At 40.3% G+C, this 25,895-nt stretch overlaps 1 protein-coding gene and 1 long non-coding RNA gene across 12 annotated transcripts in view; both read right to left on the bottom strand.

Annotated features, from left to right (window-relative positions):
* Window positions 1-25,895, bottom strand: part of RPRD2 (regulation of nuclear pre-mRNA domain containing 2) — a 107,623-nt gene that overhangs the window by 61,050 nt on the left and 20,678 nt on the right. The window lies entirely within an intron of this gene.
* LOC147578347 (uncharacterized) lies at window positions 1,237-6,181 on the bottom strand. The gene is made up of 2 exons (XR_015255097.1): window positions 3,758-6,181; window positions 1,237-3,522 (listed from the first exon to the last, which is right to left on the bottom strand). It is a non-coding gene; the product is annotated as an uncharacterized LOC147578347 (long non-coding RNA).

The following is a 25,895-nucleotide window of genomic DNA, read 5'->3' as shown; positions in this document are numbered from 1 at the left end:
ACGCTTAACCGACTGCGCCACCCAGGCGCCCCTGAAGAAGTTGTATTTTTGTAGGCAGGAAGAGTTTTCTATGTGCTAGACATTTTTAAAGATGATACAAATATTTACTTAATTTATTTTTAGAGAGAGTGAGTGTGAGCAGGAGACAGGGGCAGAGGGAGAGAAACAGAGAATTTTAAGTAGGTTCCATGCTTAGCACAGAGCCCGATGCAGGACTCAGTCCCTCAACTCTGGGATCATGACCTGAACTGAAATCGAGAATCAGACACTCAACAGCCTAAGCCACTCAGGCACTTCAAGATGACACATATATTAACTGATATCCTTACAACAACCCTATGAGGTTGGTACTATTAGCTGCATTTAACAGATGGAATGGCATGAACTGTCCAAAGTATGAAGTATGAAGTAAGTAAGTACTGAAGCTGGAATTTAAATTCAGACAGTCTGAGGGCACCTTGGTGGCTTAGTCAGTTGAGCATCTGACTTCGGCTCAGGTCATGATCTCACAGCTCATGGGTTTGAGCCCCGTGTCGGGCTCTGTGCTGACAGCTCAGAGCCTGGAGCCTGCTTCGGATTCTGTGTCTCCATATCTCTCTTTGCCTCTCCTCCACCCCTCCCCCTGTCGCCGCACTCTGTCTGTCTCTCTCTCTCTCTCTCTCTCTCTCTCAAAAAGTAAGTATTGGGGCGCCTGGGTGTCTCAGTCGGTTAAGCGTCCGACTTCGGCTCAGGTCATGATCTCACAGTCCGTGAGTTCGAGCCCCGCGTCGGGCTCTGTGCTGACAGCTCAGAGCCTGGAGCCTGCTTCCAATTCTGTGTCTCCCTCTCTCTCTGACCCTCCCCCATTCATGCTCTCTCTGTCTCAAAAATAAATAAACATTAAAAAAAATTAAAAACAAAAAAAGTAAGTATTAAAAAAAATTAAATAGAGGGGCACCTGAATGGCTCAGTTAAGCACCCAACTTCAGTTCAGGTCATGATCTCACGGTCCATGAGTTTGAGTCCCACGTCAGGCTCTGTGCTGACAGCTCAGAGCCTGGAGCCTGCTTCAGATTCTGTTTCCCCCTCTCTCTGCCCCTTCCCTGCTCATGCTCTGTCTCTATCTCTCAAAAACAGGTAAACGTTAAAAATAAAAATTAAAAAAATAATAATATTTTTAAATACATACAATCTGGCTCCAAAGTCTATATTCTTAATCACTACTGATTTCTTTTTTTTTAATTTTTTTATTTGGGGGGGGGGGGGGAGTACGAGCTGGGGAAAGAGACAGAGGGAGAGAGAAAGAATCTCAAGCAGGCTCCATGCCCAGCTCAGAGCCTGACATGGGGCTTGATCCCATGACGGAGAGATCATGATCTGAGCCAAAACCAAGAGTCAGATGCTCAATCAACTGAGCCACCTAGGCGCACCAATCACTACCTACTTCTATTTGTGTCTCAGACCAGGACATGGGTTTGGCTGGAAGAACAGTGGGAGAATAGGCAGAGATGACAAATTCTGATGGTTACTATATATTGAGCTAAGAAAGTTTTAACCCTTATTTTGTGGCTAACAAAGACCATGAAGTTTTTATAAAAAAGGGTGTGTTAGAAAAAGCTGCAGGTAATTTTATTGTTTGAAATAATAAAAAGAGCTAATAACACAGCAAGAAAGCAACCAGACAAATCTATAAAGTGAGATATTCTGCAGGGCAACTGGCCCAATCCATTAACAAATCGGTGGCATATGGACTTCAAGCTGTATTACAAAGCTGTATGTAATCATCAAGACAGTATGGTACTGAAACAAAAACAGACACTGATCAATGGAACAGAAGAGAGAACCCAGAAATGGACCCACAAATGTATGGCCAATTAATCTTTGACAAAGCAGGAAAGAATATTCAATGGAATAAAGAGTTTCTTCAGCAAGTGGTGCTGGGAAAACTGGACAGCAACATGCAGAAGAATGAATCTGGACCACTTTCTTACACCATTCACAAAAAGAAACTCAAAATGGATGAAAGATCTAAATGTAAGACAGGAAGCCATCAAAATCCTCGAGGAGAAAGCAGGCAAAAACCTCTTTGATCTTGGCCGCAGCAACTTCTTACTCAACATGTCTCTGGAGGCAAGGGAAACAAAAGCAAAAATGAACTATTGGGACCTCATCAAGATAAAAAGCTTCTGCACAGCAAAGGAAACTATCAGCAAAACTAAAAGGCAACCAACAGAATGGGAGAAGATATTTGCAAACGACATATCGGATAAAGGGTTAGTATCCAAAATCTATAAAGAACTTATCAAACTCAACACACAAAAAACAAATAATCCAGTGAAGAAACGGGCAAAAGGCATGAATAGACACTTCTCCAGAGAAGACATCCAGATGGCCAACCGACACATGAAAAAATGCTCAACATCACTCATCATCAGGGAAATACAAATCAAAACCACAATGAGATACGACCTCACACATGTCAGAATGGCTAACATTAGCAACTCAGGCAACAATAGATGTTGGCGAGGATGCAGAGAAAGAGGATCTCTTTTTGCATTGCTGGTGGGAATGCAAATTGGTGCAGCCACTCTGGAAAACAGTATGGAACTTCCTCAAAAAATTGAAAATAGAATGACCCTATGGCCCAGCAACTGTACTACTCTACTAGGTATTTATCCAAGGGATACAGGTGTGTTGTTTCGAAGGGGCATATGCACCCCCATGTTTATAGCAGCACTATCAACAATAGCCAAAGTATGGAAAGAGCCCAAATGTCTATCAATGGATGAATGGATAAAGAAGATGTGGTATATATATATATGTATATATATATATATATATACACACACACACACACACAATGGAGTATTACTCAGCAATCAAAAAGAATGAAATCTTGCCATGTGCAACTACGTGGATGGAACTGTAGGTTCCATGTTAAGTGAAATTAGTCAGAGAAAGACAAATATCATATGACTTCACTCATACGAGGACTTTAAGACACAGAACAGATGAACACAAGGGAAGAGAAGCAAAAACAATATAAAAATAGGGAGGATGGCAAAATATAAGAAACTCTTAAATATGGAGAACAAACAGAGGGTTACTGGAGGGATTGTGAGAGGGGGGATGGGCTAATGGGTAACGGGCACTAAGGAATCTACTCTTGAAATCACTGTTGCACTATATGCTAACTTGGATGTAAATTTTTAAAAATTAAAAAAAGTAAATAGAAAAGGCAAAACAAAACAAAAACAAATCAGTGGCATAAAACGTAGTGGAGAGATGAAGGGTCTCAAGAGACAAAATAATCTGATGTAATTAATTTGTGTTCCTGAACTGCACAAAGGTTTGGACTAATCATCTGTAAATGACATTTCTGGATAAACTAAAGAAATCTGAATTCTGGGATTAGATAAAATGAAAATTTACTGAAAAAGAAATTAGAGAAAAAAAAAAAACCATCAACTGCTCAATACCTAGCAGGCTATGGATGAAATAAGAACTCTGGTAATTAAAACTTTTTTAAAATAAAGAGTCAACCTTTAAAGTTTTTTTTTTTTTCAACGTTTATTTATTTTTGGGACAGAGAGAGACAGAGCATGAACGGCGGAGGGGCAGAGAGAGAGGGAGACTCAGAATCGGAAACAGGCTCCAGGCTCTGAGCCATCAGCCCAGAGCCCGACGCGGGGCTCGAACCCACGGACCGCGAGATCGTGACCTGGCTGAAGTCGGACGCTTAACCGACTGCGCCACCCAGGCGCCCCAAAGAGTCAACCTTTAAAAAAACAAAAACAAAAACAAAAACAGGGGTTCCTAAGTGGCTCAGTCGGTTAAGTGTCTGACTTTGGCTCAGGTCATGATCTCACAGTTCGTGGATTTGAGTCCTGCATCGGGCTCTGTGCTGACAGCTCAGAGCCTGGAGCCTGTTTCAGATTCTGTGTCTCCCTCTCTCTCTGCCCCTCCCCAACTCACACTCTGTCTCCCTCTGTCTCAAAAATAAACATTAAAAAAAAATAAAAAAATAAAAAAAAACCAGTAATTACAGTGATTTCATGTTAGAAAAAAAAAAATCAGTGAAAGAGATCAGAAAGGATATGGAATTAAGGTTTTTTTAAATTTTTTTAATCTTTATTTTTTATTTTTGAGCGAGAGACAGAGAGACAGAGTGCGAGTGGGGGAGGAACAGAGAGATACAGAGAGGAACAGAGAGATACAATATGCAAAGCAGGCTCCAGGCTCCGAGCTGTCAGCACAGAGCCAGATGTGGGGCTCCAACTCACGAACTGTGAAATCATGAACTGAGCTGAGGTCGGACGCCCAACCGACTGAGCCACCCGGGCGCCCCAACTAGTTGTCTTGAAGTAATCTGCATTTCAGCCTGGACCTTTCTTTGAACTGCAGACTCAAATATCCAACTGCCTCCCCAACACCTCCCCTTGCATGTCTAATTCACAGTTTAGCCTCAACATGTGACCTTCCAATCTCTTCCTCCGAACTGTCTCCTCCTATGGTCTTCTCATCTCAGTAAATGGCATTTCTTCTGGTGGCTTTTTTCAGCCAAAAATCTTGAGTCACCCTTGACTCCTCTTTCTTTTTAAAAATGTTTATTTATTTATTTTGAGAGAGAGAGAGTGCACGCTCCCAACACGAGAGCGGGCGGGGGGGGGGGGGGCAGATAAAGAGTGAGGGAGAGAGAATCTCAAGCAGGCTCCACGCTGTCAGCACAGGGCCCCATGAGGGGCCCAATCCCACAAACCAGTGAGATCATGACCTGAGCCAAAATCGAGTCAGATGCTTAACTGTCTGAGCCACCCAGGCTCCCTTCTTTCTCTTTCATATTCTACATCCAAAGTCACAATACAGATCTCATTAATGCTATCTTTAGGAAGTTACAAATGTGGAAGGGGGGAAGATTAGAATAAACCCTGTTATGTTGGGACTGTAACTGGAGTCTTGGTATAAACCTCATAGTTATATACAGAACTATAGAGGGAAGAAATGTCTGTGTATACGTGTGTGTGTATACATACAACTATTTCCTAAATCTTTCCACGGAAAGGCCTAGAAGTGATAATATCCCAGTATCTAATATCTAGATCTTGGTTTCAGAGAACCAGGGCTTCTTGGAGAAATGGCTGATTGGAGGCCAGGAAAGAAGGTTCAAGAGCTTGGAACACCTTGAACCAAAGTAAAAAAGTGCTCAAAGAATGATGTCAAAAGGACACAGGCTCTACCTTCAAGGGGTTCCTGCTGGCCAACTCTATGGAATGGACAAGTGCCAAGTGCCAAAATCAGTAATAGTAAAGGATTATAACCACTGAATAAAACAGCAATCCATGAATACATATTGAAATAAACAGATGAAGGGGGAAAGCCCAGCTTTATAATCAAATGCCAACTAACCAATATATAAGGATTGATGGCATTAAAAAAAACCAGCATTTCACAACCATCACTGTAAGAACTGACACAAGCAACAATAATCATAGATGTTAAAGCTAGAGAGAGAAAGTTTAATGCAGAACAGGAAATTTATAAAGTCTCAAACTACTTCTCCACAAAACACTCACTTTACAGTGGAGAAACCTTATAGGTAAAAACCATCTTAAGCAAGTGACAGAAGTTAACATCACTATTAACAGGGCAGATCATGGGGCGCCTGGGTGGCTCAGTCAGTTAAGTGTCTGACTTTGGCTCAGGTCATGACCTCGCGGTTCGTGGCTTCAAGCTCCGCATCGGGCTCTGTGCTGACAGCTCAGAGCCTGGAGCCTGCTTCAGATTCTGTGTCTCCCCCTCTCTCTGCCCCTCCCCTGCTCACGCTCTGTGTCTCTCTGTCTCTCAATAATAAATAAATGTTTAAAAAAAAAAAAAATTTTAAAACAGGGCAGATCAACAGTATGTTCCTCCAAATATAACAAGTTAAGAACACAGCATCACTTCTGCAGTATGTTTGTCCAAAACTGTATAACCTGAACCTAATCATAAGGAAACATCAAATACAAATTTTTGGATAGTTTACAAGTTACTGGTCCAAGTCCTTCAAAAATGGAAAGGTCATGAAAGATAAGGAAAGACTGTTCGGACTGAAGAAAAATAAGAAGACGTGACAACTAACTGCTACACAAGACCCTGTACCTTTAACCATTATTGGGGTAACCAGCAAAATTCAACCAGTCTGTAGAGTCCATGGCAGTACTGTATCAGTGTTCATTCCCTGATCTTGGTGGTTGTGCAGATGTCACACAACAATCATTGCAATGTACTGAACTGTGTCTCCCCAAAAATTCGTATGGTGAAGTCCTAAACCCCAGTGGGGGAGGAGGTAATTAAGGTTAAACAAGGTCATGAGGGTGGGGCCTTATAGGAAGATAAGAGTGTTTCTATAGGAAGAGACAGACACCAGAGAGCTCTCCTACTCCCAACACCCCTGCCCACCATGAGAGGACACAGTAAGGAGGAGGCTGTCTATGAATCAGGAAGACAGCTTTCACCAGAAGCCAAACCTTGATCTTGGGATTGAACTTTGATCTTGGGCTTTCCACGTTCTACCTCAGAAATGTGAGAAAACAGCGGCACCTGGATGGCTCAGTCGGTTGAGTACCCAACTCTTGATTTCAGCTCAGGTCATGATCTCAGAGTCATGAGATTGAACCCCAAATCAGGCTCGATGCTGAGTGTGGAGCCTGCTTAAGATTCTTTCCCTCCCTGTCTCTTTGTCCCTCCCCTGCTTGTTTGCTTGCACAATCTCTAAAAAATAAAAAATAAATAAAAAAAGAAATGTGAGAAAATAAATTTATGTTGTTTAACAACTTGTGGTATTTTGGTATGGCAACCCAAGCTTATTAATGCAACAATAGAAGGAGAATATCTTTGTTTTTAGGAAACAGACAATGAAGTATTAAATAGGGCATCATGGCTGCCTTATACTTTCAAATAGTTCAGCAGAAAGAAGTGTGTGTGTATATGGAGAGAGCAGTAAGAGATAAGGAGATACATGTTATTAGGGAATTTGGGTGAAACTTACAGGAGGTCTTTGCATTATATCACAACTTTAAATTTGAAATTATTTAAAACAAATTTTAAAAAAATTTTAAACTTTTATTATTGAGAGAGAGAAACAGAGCATGAGCAGGGGAGGGGCAGAGAAAGGGAAAGACACAGAATCTGAAGCAGGCTCCAGGCTCTGAGCTGTCAGCACAGCGCCCGACGCAGGGCTCGAACCCACGAACCGCGAGATCGTGACCTGAGCTGAAGTCAGACACTCATCCAGGTGCCCCTTAAAACAAATTTTAAAAAATTCATAGATTCCAACTACTACTTACCACTTTGTTGGTCTAAGTCATAATCATCATTTGCTTTAATTATTGTAGTAGCCTCCTAACTGGTCTCCCTGCTTCTACCTTGCCTCACTTCAGTCTAACCTCAACTCAGAAGAATGATCCTTTTAAAATATAAATCTGATCATATTACTCCACTATTTAAATCCCCTCCAATAACGTTCCCCTCCTTCAAGATCAAAATCTTACAATGGCTTGTAAGTCCTAAACAATCTGACACCACATTATTTCTGATCCTCTGTCCTGATCACCATTCATTCCATTCCAGGCACCTTACTGATAAAAGGCCTACAGCACACCTGGCCTATGCAGGGTCACACCCACCTCAGGGTCCTTTAAGCAGCCTGCTCCCTCTGCTTGGCACATTCTTTTCCCATAGAGTCTCATGGTTTACTCTCTCATCTCATTCCCCCCCCCCCCAATTGCCTTTAAATATTTGCCTAATTTAAAAAAATATTTACTTGGGGCGCCTGGGTGGCTCAGTCGGTTGGGCGTCCGACTTCAACTCAGGTCATGATCTCGCGCTCTGTGAGTTCGAGCCCCGCATTGGGCTCTGGGCTGACAGCTCAGAGCCTGGAGCCTGTTTCGGATTCTGTGTCTCCCTCTCTCTCTGACCGTCCCCTGCTCATGCTCTGTCTTTCTCTGTCTCAAAAATAAATAAGTGTTAAAAAAAATGTTTTTAATTAAAAAAAAATTTACTTGTAAGGATATTTAGTACAAATAATGACAGTGCCACACAAATACTTAAAGAAAATTACACCTTTTCACAAAGAATCCATATCTTCTCTTTAAAAAAGATAAATCCTGGGGTGGTTCAGTAGGTTAAGCACTTGACTCTTGATTTTAGCTCATCTCATGGATCAAGAGTTAGAGCTCCAAGTTGGGTTCTGCGCTGACAGCATGGAGCCTGCTTGGGATTCTCTGTCTCCATTCTCTGCCCCTCCCCAGCATGTGTACATGATTTCTCTCAAAAATAAGCAAACATTAAAAAAGAGAGAAATGTTTAAAAATATAAATCCTCCAACTTCCTTAAAATCACTCGGTAGATTTGTTGAGAGTTAACAAGAAAAAAATAATTACCTGGAAGAGCATCAAGGTGGTAGAGAGAATACTGAACTACAGAGAATCGTTGGGAGTGCCACAATGATCCACAACTGTGTAAGGACAATCATCTATATCTAAACTGCGACACAATGAGAGTGAAAAGGGTGCTAATGCCATCAGGATGTGTGGTCACCTATGTGTAGGGCTGAGCCAAGAACTAGCTTCTGTAAAATGAAGGCATTCAAACAGTTTCTAAGACTTTTTTAAAAAGCTAAAATACCATTTTCTTTCTCTTTTGTGAACTAAAGATAATGAACAGTGCTGTACTCTTTAGAAGTCAGACCTGGTGGCTCAGTCGGTTGAGTGCTCGACTCCTGATTTTGACTCAGGTCATGATTCCAAACTCACGGGATGGAGTCCAGCATTGGACTTTGCACTGAGCATGGAGCCTGCTTGAGATATTCATTCTCATTCTCATTCTCATTCTCATTCTCATTCTCTCTCTCTCTCTCTCTCCCCCCCCCACTCTGTTCCTCTCCCCAGGTCTAATTTAAAAAAAAAAAAAGTCAGAGACACTTTGTTTACTAAGCCTTTAAAAAAAAAAAAAAAAGAGGGACATCTGGGTGGTTCATTGGTTAAAAGCATCCAACTCCTGATTTCAGGACAGATCATGATCTCACTGTTCATGAGATCAAGCCCCACACTGGACTCCTGCTGACAGCATGGAACCTGCTTAGGATTCTCTCCCTCTGCCCCTCCCCATGCACATGCATTCTTTCTCTATTTCAAAAATAAATAAACATTAAAAAAAGAGAGTGCTTTGATATTTTGCTTGGGGGCTCAGATTTACAATTAAGCTTATCTGGAACAGATTTATCAACAAACTTAAAATCTACCTTAACCTCTCCCTTAATGAGATGTTCTTGTTGGGACTGGGGAAACATGTACTAACTCAGTTATACTATTGTTATATAAGAACCCTGGCAATCTATGTGCCATCCCAACAAACTAAGTCTTACACTAATATCACACAAATGAATGTGATATCCTAATATAGAAATTACAGATCTCAAGAGCTATACATTACTGGAGGTCACACTGTATTCGCATTTAACTTAGAATTCCTCTGCCTCTAGTTTTACTGCTTTACAGTGCATTCTCCAGACTACTGGGAATTCATCCTACAGATATGCCTGCCCCTATGTACAAATCTATGTATAAAAATACTCTCTGCAGCACTATTTCCAACAAAAGCCTAGAAATATCCTGAAAGTCCATTAATAGGAGATTGGCCAAATAAATCATCTACACTCAACTGAACAGCACATAACTATTAAACAGAGGACATTCAATAATTCATTTACAACCTTCTCCAAGATATAAAGGGAAAAGCACAATGACGTAGTATGTCACTCACTATAGGTGCACAAAAAATACAAATAAGCATACATTTTATATTCACAGAGAACACCTCTGAGAAGATAACAAGAAACTGTTAATAGTAATGCCTCTGCAGAAAGAAGAAACCAAGGATCAAGAGAAGCAGGGGCTGTCATGATAAAGGAATTCATTTTTTTTTACTGTATACTTTTTGGAATTTGATTTGGGCACGTACATTACTTACGTGGGCACGTACATTAAAACGACCACTACAGGGGCACCTGGGTCTCTCAGTCAGCTGAGCACCCGACTTCAGCTCAGGTCACGATCTCACAGTTTGTGGGTTCGAGCCCCGCATCAGGCTCCATGCTGACCGCTTGCTCAGAGCCTGGAGCCTGCTTCAGATTCTGTGTCTCCTTCTCTCTCTGACCCTCCCCCGCTCACGCTTTGTCTCACTCTGTTTCTCAAAAATAAATAAATGTAAAAAAAATTTTTTTTTAAAAAGACCACTATACTGCTACATTTTAAGCCCTTTTTTAATACTGCTAAAACACTTTGTGCATAGATACTGTTCACTTGGAGTTGAAAATATCCATTAACAAATGTCTCCCCAGCAGACCATGAGCTCCTTGAGCACAGTGGCTTTGTATCCCAATGTCAATCAACTATTTAGCAGGTATACAATAACTTCTATCGGATAAACAGATACTAACCAAAGCTTCACTTCTAAAATCATCCCCCATCCAGACCTCATCTTCCCCTATGCTCCAAACTATCTGCTTCTCTCTCCTATCAATTAACCCCAAATGTTCTGGGTTCTCCTAGATAACACCATGCAATAATCTAAGAGGAGAAGAAATCTTTTACTCCTGTCCCTTGTTAACCAAGTCCATCTTCTATAAATCTATTATTACAGAGTCTTAAACAATCTGCACCATTGCACTTTTATAACATTTACTCTTTTGAAGTTTGACCTAATTTCACCATTATTGGTGAAAATGCTCATGAAAAGAGGAGGATCAAATAAGCAATGTAATCTGTTCTACCTTGGGTGCTAAGGATAGTCCTGTCTCAAATCCACGTACCAGAATTCTCACTCCTTTCAGAGGTTGGTATTGTATAAAGAAAACAGAGGGGCACCTGGGTGGCTTGGTAAGTTAAGCATCCGAGTCTTGATTTCAGCTCAGGTCAAGATCTCACAAGTCATGATTTCGAGGCCTGCATTGGGCTCTGTGCTGACAGTGTGGAACCTGCATGGGATTCTCTGTCTCCCTCTCTCTGTCTGCCCCTCTCCCACTAGCATGCGCATTGTCTCAAAATAAATAAACTTAAAAACTTTTCATTTAGGAAACAGAAATTGGACCCAGAAAGAGGTAAAATTCTACCTCACTTACTAACTGGGTTATTATCTTAACAAAAATTACATGTCTCCAAACCTTGATTTCTGCATCTTAAAATGAACATAATAGTTCAAAAGGCTTTTGGAAGGAATAAATAATGTATGTAAAATACATTTGTCGTATATACTACTGTTGCAGAATATTTCAAATATTTCACTAAGAGTAATTGTTTTTTCCAGTCTAAGCTAGTATATATAAGGTAAGTACAGGAAAAAGTACCATCTAATTAAACTAAATTAAGGTATGTATGGCAATAGTTTCTTCCTTTTTAACTTTGGCCTCTGAAAATGGAAAGAAAACAAGCTTTGTGTTTTTTAGCCCCTCCAATCCTAGGACTCCCTTGCTCTGCTCTGGCTGCTAACATCTAGGAGGCTTGTGAAACATCTAAGCTGCCAAAAAAACAGACGCCTGATCACCTGGGAACTCTCATCTTCAAAGAAGTCTTTGAGCTTCAAGTCAACTGTTTTCTTCTCAGCTGACCTCAGAAACATTTGGTCTGATTGCAGTAACACTAAGTATAGAGATTCATCTTAATTGTCTAATTGCTTATATCTAATAACTATGCAGAATAACTATGTACATATCATTTCATCAGCAAAATGTTTTAAAAAGTTGATTATAACCCAAATTCTGCTACTACATGACTCAGCACTGACTAATCACATGGCCAAGCTGTTTGCTCATAGATTTAAAAATTGTTGGGGTGCCTAGTTGGCTCATTGGCTCAGTTTGTTGAACGTCCAACTTTGGCTCAGGTCGTGATCTCACAGTTCATGAGTTCAAGCCCCACATCAAGCTTGCTGCTGTCAGGCTCTCAGCATGGAGTCTGCTTTGGTTCCCCTGTCCCCCCCCCCCCCCCCCCCCGCCCCTTCCCCGCTCGTGCTCACTCTCAAATAAATAAATAAATAAATAGATAAAAACATTAAACAAAAATCTGTTCTGGAGCGCATGGCTGGCTCAGTCAGAAGAGCATAAAACTCTTATCTCAAGGTTGTGAGTTTGAGCCCCATGTTGTGAGTAGAGATTACTTAAAAAAAAAAAATTTTTTTTTACATTTATTTATTTTTGAGAGACAGAGAGAGACAGAGTACAAGTGAGGGAGGGGCAGACAGAGAAGGAGGCACAGAATCCAAAGCAGGCTGTAGGCTCGGAGCTGTTAGCACAGAGCCCGACACAGGGCTCGAACTCACAAACCGTGAGATCATGACCTGAGCCAAAGTCAGACGCTTAACTGACTGAGCCATCCAGGCGCCCCTAAAATAAATAAAACTTAAAAAAAAAATTTGTTCATGCTATTCCTTCCATCTAACATGACCTTATTTTTCTCTTTTCATTTATTTGACTTCTCATCTCAAATCCCAAGTCAAATCTCTGGTTCTCAATGAAAGAAAGCTCCTGAAACCACTTCCATCTTTCTTTGCTCTGAACACATACTGTTCTTAGATTTAATATGCAGTGTTTCACGAATTAGCTTTTCTTTGGCTACACTGTAAATTCTTTGAAAACAGAATTATACCTTTTATTTCTTTTCTATCTTCCATAGTGCTGAGTACGAACTAGCCTTTTAATATGTATTTGTTGACCACCTGCCCGTCTGCCTTAGTCTAACTTGAGCCCAAGGAAAGATTATTCCTATTCCTTCAATGAGTACTAGTACAACTATTATTCATATCAATGAAAGGAAATACCAGTGTGGCTGATCCAAACAACTTAACTTTCCAAACATTTCCATTGTGTGTTTAGAACAGATCATATCAATTATTCAAACAAACTTACCTTGGTAATTACATGCTTAAGCTTACATCACAACAACCTATCTCACTCTCCATACCTTATTCTTCTCTAGAAGGTAGGGAAGAGAGATGCTGCCAGGAGTAGGAAAGGATAACTTACGAGAAACAATGTATTCACCAGGGTATCATTTCAACATTAATATCACCGCTACATAGAACATGTATGAAACAAAGAGTTGTAAAATTACACATTTACAAAAAAACTTAGAGGGGTGCCTGGGTGGCTCAGTAAGTTGAGCATCCCACTCTTGGTTTCGGCTCAGGTCATGATCTCACAGTTTGTGAGTTCGAGCCCCACGTTGGGCTCTGCGCTGACAGCACGGAGCCTGCTTGGGATTCTGTCTCTCCCTCTATCCCTTCCCCTTCCCCGCTCACTCTCTGTCTCTCTTAGAATAAAGAAACTTAAAAAAAAAAAAAAAAAAAACACCTTAGAAGAATTAGTTTCCATAAAACTTTCATAATCTCATGTCTGCCAATCAGTTGTCGCAGTTAGGTACTGTGCCCTGACTTTTTTCCCCATCTATTTAAAGAACAGTTCCAAGAAGCAGTCTAGTATGGCCTGGTGCACTAGTTCCCAAATTCTGGCATTGGCCCCTGTGAAACTTCCACTGGTTTACAGAGAAATAAGAAAAATAAGGATATACCAGCACATTTTTCCTAAAGCAAGATGTATCCAAGCTAAGGATTATTCTTTATTCTCCCTTCCTACTTTTCTAGTAATTAAAATTTGTTTTTGGGGTGCCTAGGTGGCTGAGTTGGTTAAGACTTGTGATTCCTGATTTTGGCTCAGATCGTGATCTCAGGGTTTGTGAGTTCAAGCCCCGCATCAGGCTCTGTGCTGTCACTGGGATTCTCTCTCTGCCCACCCCCCTTCTCTCAAAATAAATAAATAAACTTAAAAAAAATATTTTTAAATATCAAATATGCTTATGAAATGATGGTAACAATTTTAATGTCTTTAACTGGCAATATAAACAATCCTATTTCAGCACCCTTAGTTTTTTACTTTCTTAAATTGATTGGCCCATGTCTAGAAACTAGTAGTCAAATGGTTCTTCTCTGACTCTGACTCAACATGAGCTACAAAAATAAATGCATGCTTAAATACTTCATCTCTGGGGCGCCTGGGTGGCACAATCGGTTGAGAGTCCAACTTCGGCTCAGGTCATGGTCTTGTGTTCCATGGGTTCGAGCCTCACATGGGGCTCTGTGCTGACAGCTCAGAGCCTGGAGCCTGCTTCGGATTCTGTGTCTCCCTCTCTATCTACCCCTCCCCCACTCACACTCTGTCTCTCTCAAAAATAAACAAACATTAAAAAAAATTTAAATACTTCATCTGCTTAGTCTGCTTTTTACAATCAATAATTGACTTCTCTTGTAACTGTGCTGGGAAAATTTCTTTCTTGAGATTGTATGAACCCATGGTCTGAAGATCACAGAAATGCAAGAAGCCACAGTAATACATAAAGACTATATTTTCAAGGGGGCACTTGGGTGGCTCAGTCAGTTAAGCGTCTGACTTCAGCTCAGGTCATGATCTCGTGGTCCATGAGTTCGAGCCCCACATTGGGCTCTGTGCTGACAGCTCAGACTGGAACCTGCTTTGGATTCTGTGTCTCCCTCTCTCTCTGCCCCTCCCCTGCTTGTACTCTCTGTCTCAAAAATAAACATTAGAAAATTTAAAAAAATAATAACAAAGACTATGCTTTATTTATCCCATGAATGCAATGGTGGCTTAACCTTTAAAAACTTATAAATATCATTCACTACATTTACAGAAAAACTCTTGATAAAATTCAGTGTCCATTTAAATGGATATTGCTAGCAAATAACAATTCCTTGTTAGAAATAAAAAGGAGTCACATAACCTCATAAAATCCTAAATACAAAGAGTGAGAAACCATAAGGGGAAGACTATCATATATATCAGATCAGTTCTTCCAGACTGATCACTAGATTCAATACAATTCCCACCAAAATCCTAATAAAATATATTGAGGAATCTGACAAAGCTGATCCTCTATTGTATATGGATGTGCAAAGCCCTCAGAATAACAAAGACATAAGGGAGAAGAATCTGGTCTTCCAGATACCACAACATCATATAACAGACTATGGAGTTTGCAAAAAATAGACAAATGGACCGGTGAAACTGAACGGAGAGCCCATAAACAGACCTGTGTTTAACTGATATTTACAACAGGGCAGTATTGCAGATCAGTGGAGAAAAGGAGAAAACTATTCAATAAATTGGACAGGGTCAATTGTCTTTATATTTGGAAAAAACTGAAAATGAATTCTATCGTGTCATACATAAAAATTAATTCTGAGTGGAATAAAGACAAATACAAAAGGCTAACCAAACAAAAACCTTGTAACACCAAATACAGAACAACATCTCTATGACCATAAAGTAGGGAGAGTTCCTAAGCCAGACAGTGTGCTATACCATAACAAATAATAACAAGTATGCTTACCACAATACATACAAAAATTCAGTATTATTAAAATTAAGAACCTCTCTTCATCAAAAAGACACCATAAAGACAGTACCAAGACAAACCTCGAATTGGGAGAAGCCCTTTGTAATTTCTAATGTGGGCAAAAGTCATAACAGGCATTTCACAGACAGGAATCTTGAATAGTGAATAATCAAAAATGAACTCCATTTATAATCAGGAAAATGTACATGATCACAATGATATAGCACCTACCTCCCCTTAGTGATAAAAAATTAAGAGAGCTGACAAGATGTTATGATGAAGATATTATAAAATAGAACAGTTACTGATTTACTATTTTTTAAAAATTCACCCTTTTTAATGCACAGTTCTATGAATTTTGACAAATTTATAGCTGTATAACCACCACAGTTAAGATACAGTTGTTACCCCCAAAAACCTTCAAGCCCATTTTTAGTGAACCCCACTCCCACCCTCCAACTCCTATAATCATATAAATGAAAGTATATAATATGTAACCTTTTGAGTCTGACTTCTTTCACTTAGCAAAATATGTGACATACATCTATGCTGTGCATACCAATACTTTATTCTTTTAGTCATTATTTTAAAAATTGTGATAAAATACAGGTAACATTTCTTTTTATTGTCATTTGTCAGTTTTTTTGTTGAAGGATATTTGTGTGGGTTTTGTCTGCTTTTGTTTTAGGTAATGCCAATGAAAATCACTACAAACCTTTCTTAATAGTATCTTTAAAAGAGCAAAATTTCTTGATTTTGATGAAGTCCAATTAAGCAAAAGAATTTTTAATGGATTGTGGTGTTAGTATCCTAAGAAATCTTTGTCTAACCCAAGGTCACAAAGACTTTCTCATACTTAACGTTGAAAGACTGAAAGGGGAACAGAATAGGATGTTTCCTCTACAACTAGGAGTTCTAGCCAAGTACAGTAACACAACAAAACAGAAATAAAAGGCATACAGATTAGAAAGAAAGAAATCAGGGGTGCCTGGGTGGCTTGGTCAGTTAGGCATCCAACCCTCTGTTTCGGCTCAGGTCATGATCTTGTGGTTTGTGAGTTTGAGCCCTGCGTTGGGCTCTCTACCGTCAGCTCAGAGCCTGCTTCAGATCCTCTGTCACCCCTCTCTGTCTCTCCACAACTTGTGTGCTCTCTCAAAAAGAAATAAACATTTTAAAAAAAAAAAGAAAGAAAGAAATTAAACTGTCTCTATTTGCAACCAACATGATTTGTCTAATTAGAAAATCATGGGCACCTGGGTGGCTCAGCTGGTTAAGCATCTGACTGGCTCAGGTCATGATCTCACAGTTTGTGAGTTCAAAGCTCTGCATCAGGCTCTGTGCTGACAGCTCAGAGCCTGGAACCTGTTTCAGATTCCGTGTCTCCCTCTGTCTCTGCCCCTCCCCCACTCATGCTCTATCTCTCTGTCTCTCCAAAATGAATAAACATTTAAAAAAAATAAAAAATAAGTCACAAAGAATCTACAAAATAGATACTAGAAGTAATGTGAGTTCAGTAATTAGAGGATACATAATGGCAAGGCTAAATAAATAAATAAATAACAAGACAGTACCTTTTTTTATGTCTTTATTTTTATTTTTTGGCAGTACCACTAATAGACTCATATGGTTGGGGAGCCTGAATGGCTCAGTTGGTTGGGCGTCTGACTTCGGCTCAGGTCATGATCTCACGATTTGTGAGTTCGAGCCTTGTGTGGGGCTCTGTGCTGACAGCTCAGAGCCTGAAGCCTGCTTTGGTTTCTGTGTCTCCCTCTCTCTCTCTCTGCCCCACTCCCACTTATGCTCTGTCTCTTTCTCCTTCAAAAATAAACATTAATAAAAACAAAATCTTTTCTGGGGCGCCTGAGTGGCTCAGTCGGTTAAGCGGCCGACTTCAGCTCAGGTCACGATCTCGTGGTCCGTGAGTTCGAGCCCCGTGTCGGGCTCTGGACTGATGGCTCAGAGCCTGGAGCCTGCTTCAGATTCTGTGTCTCCCTCTCTCTCTGCCCCTCCCCCGTTCATACTCTGTCTCTCTCTGTCTCAAAAATAAACAAAACGTTAAAAAAAAATTAAAAAAAAAATCTTTTCTAAAAGTTTCCCTTATGTATAGCTTTACTGCAACCCAACCCAGAACTTTTCCTTTAACTCAAGACCCGTATATCTATCTACCTGTCTATTGGACATCTCCACTTAAGTATCTGAAAGACATCTCAAACTTAACCTGTTAAAAACTAACCTCTTGATGTCCCCCAAATCTTGTCCACTCAAGGTCTTCATCACTTAGCTAATGACAACATCATCACTCAGGGCACAAACCTTGGAATTATTGGAAACACACACACACACGATTGGCTATTTGTTCTATCTTCAAAATATATCCAGAAATCATTTCCTTTTTATCACCTTTATTCCTGTCAATGCAGTCTAAACCACCATCATCTCTCACCTGGACTGTATACTTATAATAGATCTCTCTACTTCTGACCTTTCCTCTTTATTGTCTGTTCTTAACATGGCAGTGGAGGACCCTTTTATTTTTTTTACTTTTTTTTTTATGTTTATTTTTTTTTGAGAGACAGAGAGAGAGAGACAGAGTATGAGCAGGGGAGCGGCACAGAGAGGGAGACACAGAATCCGAAGCAGGCTCCAGACTCTGAGCTGTCAGCACAGAGCCTGATGCAGGGCTCGAACTCACGAACCATGAGATCATGAACTGAGCCAAAGTCGGACACTTAACCAACTGAGCCATCCAGGTGCCCCTTTGGGGGACCCTTTTATTTTTTTATATATTTTTTTTAATTTTATTTTTTTATGTTTTTAAATTTACATCCAAGTTAGTTAGCATATAGTGCAACAATGATTTCAGGAGTAGATTCCTTAGTGCCCCTTACCCATTTAGCCCATCCCCCCTCCCACACCCCCTCCAGTAACCCTCTGTTTGCTTTCCATATTTATGAGTCTCTTTTGTCTCCCTCCCTGTTTTTATATATTTTTGTTTCCCTTCCCTTATGTTCATCTGTTTTGTCTCTTAAAGTCCTCATATGAGTGAAGTCGTATATCTTTCTCTGGCTGATTTTGCTTAGCATAATACCCTCCAGTTCCATCCACGTAGTTGCAAATGGCAAGATTTCATTCTTTTTGATTGCCAAGTGATACTCCACTGTGTATATATACCACATCTTCTTTGTCCATTCATCTATCGATGGACACCTGGGCTCTTTCCATACTTTGGCTATTGTTGATAGTGCGGCTATAAACATGGGGGTGCATGTGTCCCTTCGAAACAGCACACCTGTATCCCTTGGATAAATCCCTAGTAGTGCAATTGTTGGGTCGTAGGGTAGTTCTATTTTTAGTCTTCTGAGGAACCTCCATACTGTTTTCCAGAGTGGCTGCACCAGCTTGCATTCCCATGGGGGACCCTTTTAAAATGTAAATCAGTGCATGTAACTCTCTGCTAAAATCCTCCCAATAGTTCCTCCTTTCACTCTGAGAAAAGCCAAAGACTGCCTGACATGATCTGCTGTCTCTCTTCTCTCACTGACCTCACCTACCTTGCCCCCTCTCACTCCGTTCCAGCCAGTGTTCTTAAACACTTTTCCTTGAACATACCAGATATGCTCATACCTTAGGGTCTTAGTTAGAACTGTGCCCTCTACCTAGAATCCTGCCTCCAGATACCACTGCGCTGACTCAGTATTTTCAGGTCTTTACTCAATTCTCACTCTCAATAAAGCCTATCTTAAGTGCTTCCTTGAATACTACAACCTGTCCCCCCCAATCTCCATCATTAATTCCAAAGCCCTTTGCTCTATTTTTACTTTTTCCCAAGAAGACTTTATCATCTTCCATCAAACTAGATCATTTACTTTTTCCTTATGTTCACTGGCTGTCCATTTCCCCACCAAACGTTGGCTCCACAAGATCAGAAATCTTAATGTATTCCCAAATGGCATATACATAGTAAGCACTCAATAAAAGAGTCACACTAGTTTTGACATGTAGTATTCTTATTACTGCTCATTGCTACATACTGCACTGATTTCTTCTTCGACCTGTGAATTATTTGGAAATGTACATTTTAATTTCCTTTTTTTTTTTTTAACATTTATTTTTGAAACAGAGAGAGACAGAGCATGAACGGGGGAGGGGCAGAGAGAGAGGGAGACACAGAATCTGAAGCAGGCTCCAGGCTCTGAGCCAACAGCCCAGAGCCCGACGTGGGGCTCGAACTCACGGACCGTGAGATTGTGACCTGAGCTGAAGTCGGAGGCTTAACTGACTGAGCCACCCAGGTGCCCCTACGTTTTAATTTCCAACAAAGTGAAACCTTTTGTTTTTGTTAACTTCTAAGTTAATAGCGCTATGATTAAAGAGCATGAATTTGTATGATACAGAGCATGTGAAAATTAATCTTGCATTAGGGGCCAGTACACATCCGAATTGTTTAAAGGGGGCAGGGTGCTGGCTGGTACAACTGGTTTAAAGATTCCACATATGAGTTTTTGGAAGACAGAGGCAGCTGCACCCACTCCTGCTCCTGACTCCCCGCTGTTCACTCTCCTGAGGAACAAGTTGTTCAGGAAGCCAAGCTGTGTCCTTGGCCTTTAAAGATACTGAAAGACACTTGTGGAACCAGAGGTGGCAATTCACTGAATTAAAATTAGTCTAGGGGTGCCTGGGTGGCTCAGTCGGTTGAGCGTCCGGCTTCGGCTCAGGTCATGATCTCGCGGTTTGTGAGTTCGAGCCCTGCGTGGGGCCCTATGCTGACAACTCGGAGCCTGGAGCCTGTTTCAGATTCTGTGTCTCCCTCTCTCTCTGTTCCTCCCCAGCTCTGTCTCTCTCTCTCAAAAATAAATAAACATTAAAAAAAATTTTTTTTTTAATAAATAAATAAAATTAGTCTAGTCAATCACAATGCAAAGATATTTGGAGGAGTTATGTACTGGCTTGATCAGAGGTGCAAAGGAAAACAATCTCAAAGTCAAAGGACCAGCTTGGATGCCTCCTAAAACTCTGAGAATCACTGCAAGAAAAACTTCTTGTGGTGAAGGTTCTAAGACTTCAGATCAGGGCACTTGGCTGGCTCAGTTGGTAGAGCGTGCAACTCTTGATCTTAGGGTCATGAGTTTTAGCCCCATGTTGGGCCTTATAGCTTACTTAAAACAAACAAACAAATATTAAAAAACACTCAGGATCATTTTCAAATGAGGATCCACAAGTGACTCACTGATTTGCACAGTCCTTCTGAGATTGTTAATCAGATTACTTCTATCAGAACTGAGCTGAGGCTGAAGTCACCATTGCAGATTTAAGTATCAACCTTTTAATAAATTATCAGTTGTTTAAATAAATATTCCTCATTTGTCCAAAAAGGGTGCATATTTTCTAATTTTAGAGCACAGGGTTCTCTATGTCAGTCCATTATATCAGATGCCGTAGTACAAATTTTGTATATTTTTACAAATTTTGTATCTGCTTAAACTACCAGTAATTAAGAGCTGTTTTAACTCTCCTATGAGGATAATGGAGTTGATAAAATCTCCTTTTAGTATACTAATGTTTGCTTTACTTATTGATGTTATTTTATTAGGTGCATACAAATTTAGAACAGATATATCTTTCTGGTCATTGAACTTTTTGTCATTTTAGGGACCCTCTTTATCCCTAATGTTTTTTGTTATTCAATCAGCTACCACAGTGATGTTTTTTATTGTTTTTGGTCAGCAACTGCCTTCTACCTTTAACATCTTTTTGGGGGAGGGGGGTAAACTTTTCCATTTTAGATAAGTCTCTTAAAAAAAATATCCAAACCAGTCATCTCTGTCTTTAAACTGCTGGGATCATTTTATTTACATTTAATTGTGACTGATATATTTGGACTTGTTTTTATTTGCCTTGCTTTTTCTGTGTGTCATGTTTTGCTATTCTCTTTCCTGCCTCTTTGGCAAGTTATTTCTTTTTTTTTTTTAATTAATTTATTTTTTTTTTTTTTAATTTTTTTTTTTTTCAACGTTTATTTATTTTTGGGACAGAGAGAGACAGAGCATGAACGGGGGAGGGGCAGAGAGAGAGGGAGACACAGAATCGGAAACAGGCTCCAGGCTCCGAGCCATCAGCCCAGAGCCTGACGCGGGGCTCAAACTCACGGACCGCGAGATCGTGACCTGGCTGAAGTCGGACGCTTAACCGACTGCGCCACCCAGGCGCCCCAATTTATCTATTTTTTAATTTACATCCAAGTTAGTTAGCATACAGTGCAACAATGATTTCAGGGGTAGATTCCTTAGTGCCCCTTACCCGTTTAGCCCATCCCCCCTCCCACAACCCCTCCAGTAACCCTGTTTGTTCTCCATATTTAAGAGTCTCTTATGTTTTGTCCCCCTCCCCGTTTTTATATTATTTTTGCTTCCCTTATGTTCATCTGTCTTGTATCTTAAATTCCTCATATGAGTAAAGTCATAATATATTTGTCTTTCTCTAATTTCATTTAGCATACTACTCTCTAATTCCATCCATGTAGCTGCAAATGGCAAGATTTCATTCTTTTTGATTGCTGAGTAATACTCCATTGTATATATATACTATATCTTCTTTGTCCATTCATCCATTGATGGACATTTGGGCTCTTTCCATACTTTGGCTATTGTCAATAGTGCTGCTATGAACATTGGGGTGCATGTGCCCCTTCGAAACAACACACCTGTATCCCTTGGATAAATACCTAGTAGTGCAATTGCTGGGCCATAGGGTCGTTCTATTTTCAATTTTTTGAGGAACCTCCATACTGTTTTCTAGAGTGGCTGCACTGGTTTGCATTCCCACCAGCAGTGCAAAAGAGATCCTCTTTCTCCGAATCCTCACCAACGTCTGTTGTTGCCTGAGTTGTTAATGTTAGCCATTCTAACACATGTGAGGTGGTATCTCATTGTGGTTTTGATTTGTATTTCCCTGATGATGAGTGATGTGGAGTATATTTTCATGTGTCCGTTGACCATCTGGATGTCTTCTTTGGAGAAGTGTCTATTCATGCCTTTTGCCCATTTCTCACTGGATTATTTGTTTTTTTGAGTGTTGAGTTTGACAAATTCTTTACAGATTTTGGATACTAAGCGTTTATCGGCTATGTCGTTTGCAAATATCTTCTCCCATTCTGTCGGCTGCCTTTTAGTTTTGCTGTTTCCTTCGCTGTGCAGGTTTTATTTTGATGAGGTCCCAATAGTTCATTTTTGCTTTTGTTTCCCTTGCCTCTGGAGATGTGTTAAGAAGTTGCTGTGGCCAACATCAAAGAGGTTTTAGCCTGCTTTCTCCTCAAAGATTTTGATAGCTTCCTGTCTTACATTGAGGTCTTTCATCCATTTTGAGTTTATTTTTGTGAATGATGTAAGAAAATGGTCCAGGTTCATTTTTCTGCACGTCTCTGTCCAGTTTTCCCAACACTATTTGCTGAAGAGACTGTCTTTATTCCATTGGATATTCTTTCCTGCTTTGTCAAAGATTAGGTGGCCATACGTTTGTGGATCCATTTCTGGGTTCTCTATTCTGTTCCATTGATCTGAGTGTCTGTTTTTGTTTCAGTACCATACTGTCTTGATGATTACATACAGCTTTGTAATACAGCTTGAAGTCTGGGATTGTGATGCTTCCAGCTTTGGTTTTCTCTTTCCAGATTGCTTTGGCTATTCGGGGTCTTTTTTGGTTCCATACAAATTTTAGGATTGTTTGTTCTAGCTCTGTGAAAAATGCTGGTGTTATTTGATAGGGATTGCAGCAAGTTTTTATTCCTTAATTCTGTTTTCCCCCTTCTAGTGGCTGGAAGTTACATATTCTATTTCTAGTCATTTAGTAGCTACTTTCAACAGATACAAGGCTCTTAGAATACTTTTATCTGAAATTAACCTCTTCTTGACCTATGTTAACAAGTATTTTAATTCCGACTTTTTAAAAAACTCCACACATTAAACATTACTTTATACAGATAATGTTAATTTAGATTTACTCTCATGGTTACCTATTTGTTAAGTACTGCATTGTGTCTCTCAGACCATCTTTCTGGGATTATTTTTCTTCTTCCATATTTAAATTATGTCCTTCAATGGTGCCTCGGTGGCTCAGTCAGTTGAATGTCCAACTCTTGATTTCACTGATTTTGGCTCAGGTCACAATCTCACAGTTCATGGAATTGAGCCCCACATGGTGCTCTGTGCTGACAGCAAAGAGCCTGCTTGGGATTCTCTCTCTCTCCCCCCCACCCTCTCTGCCCCTTCACTGCTCCTGCTCTCTCTCTCTCTCTCTCTCTCTCTCAAAAATAAATGTTGAAAAAAAGTATATATCCTTTAGAAGGTCCCAAAGTGAGACATGTTGGTTTCCAGCTTTTGTCTTTCTGGAAGTGTTATCGTTTAGCCCTTGTTCTTAAATAAAATAGCTTTGCTAGGTATACAATTCCAGGTTAATATTTGTTTGCTCTCTGTACTTAATTTTTTAAAATTATTTTTATTTATTTATTTATAAATATTCTTTATTTATTTTTGAGAGCGAGAGAAACAGAGCACAAGCGGGAGAGGGGCAGAAAGAGACAGAGGCACAGAATCCGAAGCAGGCTCCAGGCTCCGAGCTGTCAGCACAGAGCCCGACAGCAGGTCCCGAACCCACAAATCGTGAGACCATGACCCAAGCTAAAGTCAGACACTCAACCAACTGAGACACCCAGGCATCCCTATTTATTTTTGAGAGACAGAGATGGCGTGCGAGTGTGCACAAGTGAGGGAGGGACAGAGAAAAGGAAAAGACAATCCCAAGCAGGCTTTGTGCCATCAGTGCACAGCCTGATGCGGGGCTCGAATTCATGAACCATGAGATCATGACCTGAGCCTACATCAAGAGCCAGGCGTTTAAATGACTGTGCCATCCAGGCGCCCCCTCTCTGCACTTTAAAAATTTTATTCTTAAATCTTCCAACTTCCACTGTTGCTATCAATCTGTCATTCCTTTGCAAGCTACCTATTTGTTCTCTCTGGCTATTTTTAAGGGCTTTTCTTTGTCTTTGGTAGTCTTTAGTGTAACTACAAAGTGTATAGTTATAGATTTCTTCTTATTTAACCTCCTTCATACCTGTTCTGCTTCCTGTACATTCATGTCTTTCACTAATTCTTCAAATCTCTCAGCCATTATTCCTTCAAGTATCACCTGCTCTCCATTCTCTCCTTCTGGGACTTCAATCACACATATGTTAGATTCATTATCATTCGCAGCAACTTATCTCTCAGCATGATATTCTGGGAAATTACTTTAGATCTTTCTTTCAGTCAATTAATCCATCCACTGAGCTTTTAATTTCAAAAATTGTATTTTTCATTTCTAATTTCACTTGGTTCTTTTACAAATCAAAGTAACTATGTCTGAGAGTCTTTCATTTCTTGTTGTATTTTAGATTCCACTGGCTTGGTAATTTTTTTTATTGTGAGTTTATATTTGAATTTTATCTCTGGGAATTCAGAGAGCTTAATCAGAAAAGGCATTCTCTCAAAACGTATTTGCATTTGCTCTGGTGAGGGTAGGGGCAGAAATCAGACCTTGGTCCAATTTAGCATCCTTCTAAGATGGCTGTTCCATTTGCTGTAGGCCAAAGACACAGTCTTCCATTAGTACAAATATGAGCATTTGCCCTTAGGGGAATCTTGCCATTTCTGTCTGCTCACAGCTCATTGTCTTGTTTCAGCTAACTGCTCCCTTTTGTAAGTGAGAACAGACCCTTACAGAGCATCCTTGCTTTTTAGCATATCCAGTAATGCATTAAAAATTATGCTTGCACAGGCGCCTGGGTGGCTCAGTCGGTTAAGCGTCCGACTTCAGCTCAGGTCATGATCTCGCGGTTTGTGAGTTCGAGCCCCGTGTCGGGCTCTGTGCTGACAGCTCAGAGCCTGGAGCCTGCTTCAGATTCTGTGTCTCCCTCTCTATGTGCCCCTCCCTTGTTCATACTGTCTCTCTCTGTCTCTCAAAAGTAATTAAATGTAAAAAAAAAAAAAAAATTATGCTTGCAGGGTGCTTGCATGGCTCAGTTGGTTAAGTGTCTGACTTTGATTTTGGCTCAAGTTATGTTCTCATGGTTTGTGGGGCTAAGCCCTGCATTGGGGTTCTCTCCCTCCCTCTCTCTCTGCCCCCCCCCCCCCGTTCATTCACCCTCTTTCTCAAAATAAGTAAACTTTAAAATAACTAACTAAATAAATAATATGCTCGCAACCTTCTCTACAGAAGAATTCCAAATAATTTACATAGATACTACCTCCTAAAGGAGATAGAGTATAACTCCCTACTCCCTTAAATGTGGACTGTGTACAGTGACTTCTTTGCAAAGTATACAGTATGATAAGAGGGGAAAGAGTAACTTTACAGGGAAGAAACTGGACAAACACGGCCTCAGCCAGGTGGTCAAGGTCAGCATCACCAGTGAGAAGTCATGTTGTAGGATACCCCTGATGT

This window comes from Puma concolor, chromosome C1 (genome assembly GCF_028749965.1).
Source record: "Puma concolor isolate L17-30 chromosome C1, mPumCon1.1.hap2, whole genome shotgun sequence".
Classification (NCBI taxonomy): domain Eukaryota; kingdom Metazoa; phylum Chordata; class Mammalia; order Carnivora; family Felidae; genus Puma; species Puma concolor.
The sequence above is the reverse complement of the archived record's forward strand: the minus strand, read 5'-3'. Positions and strand labels throughout refer to the sequence as shown.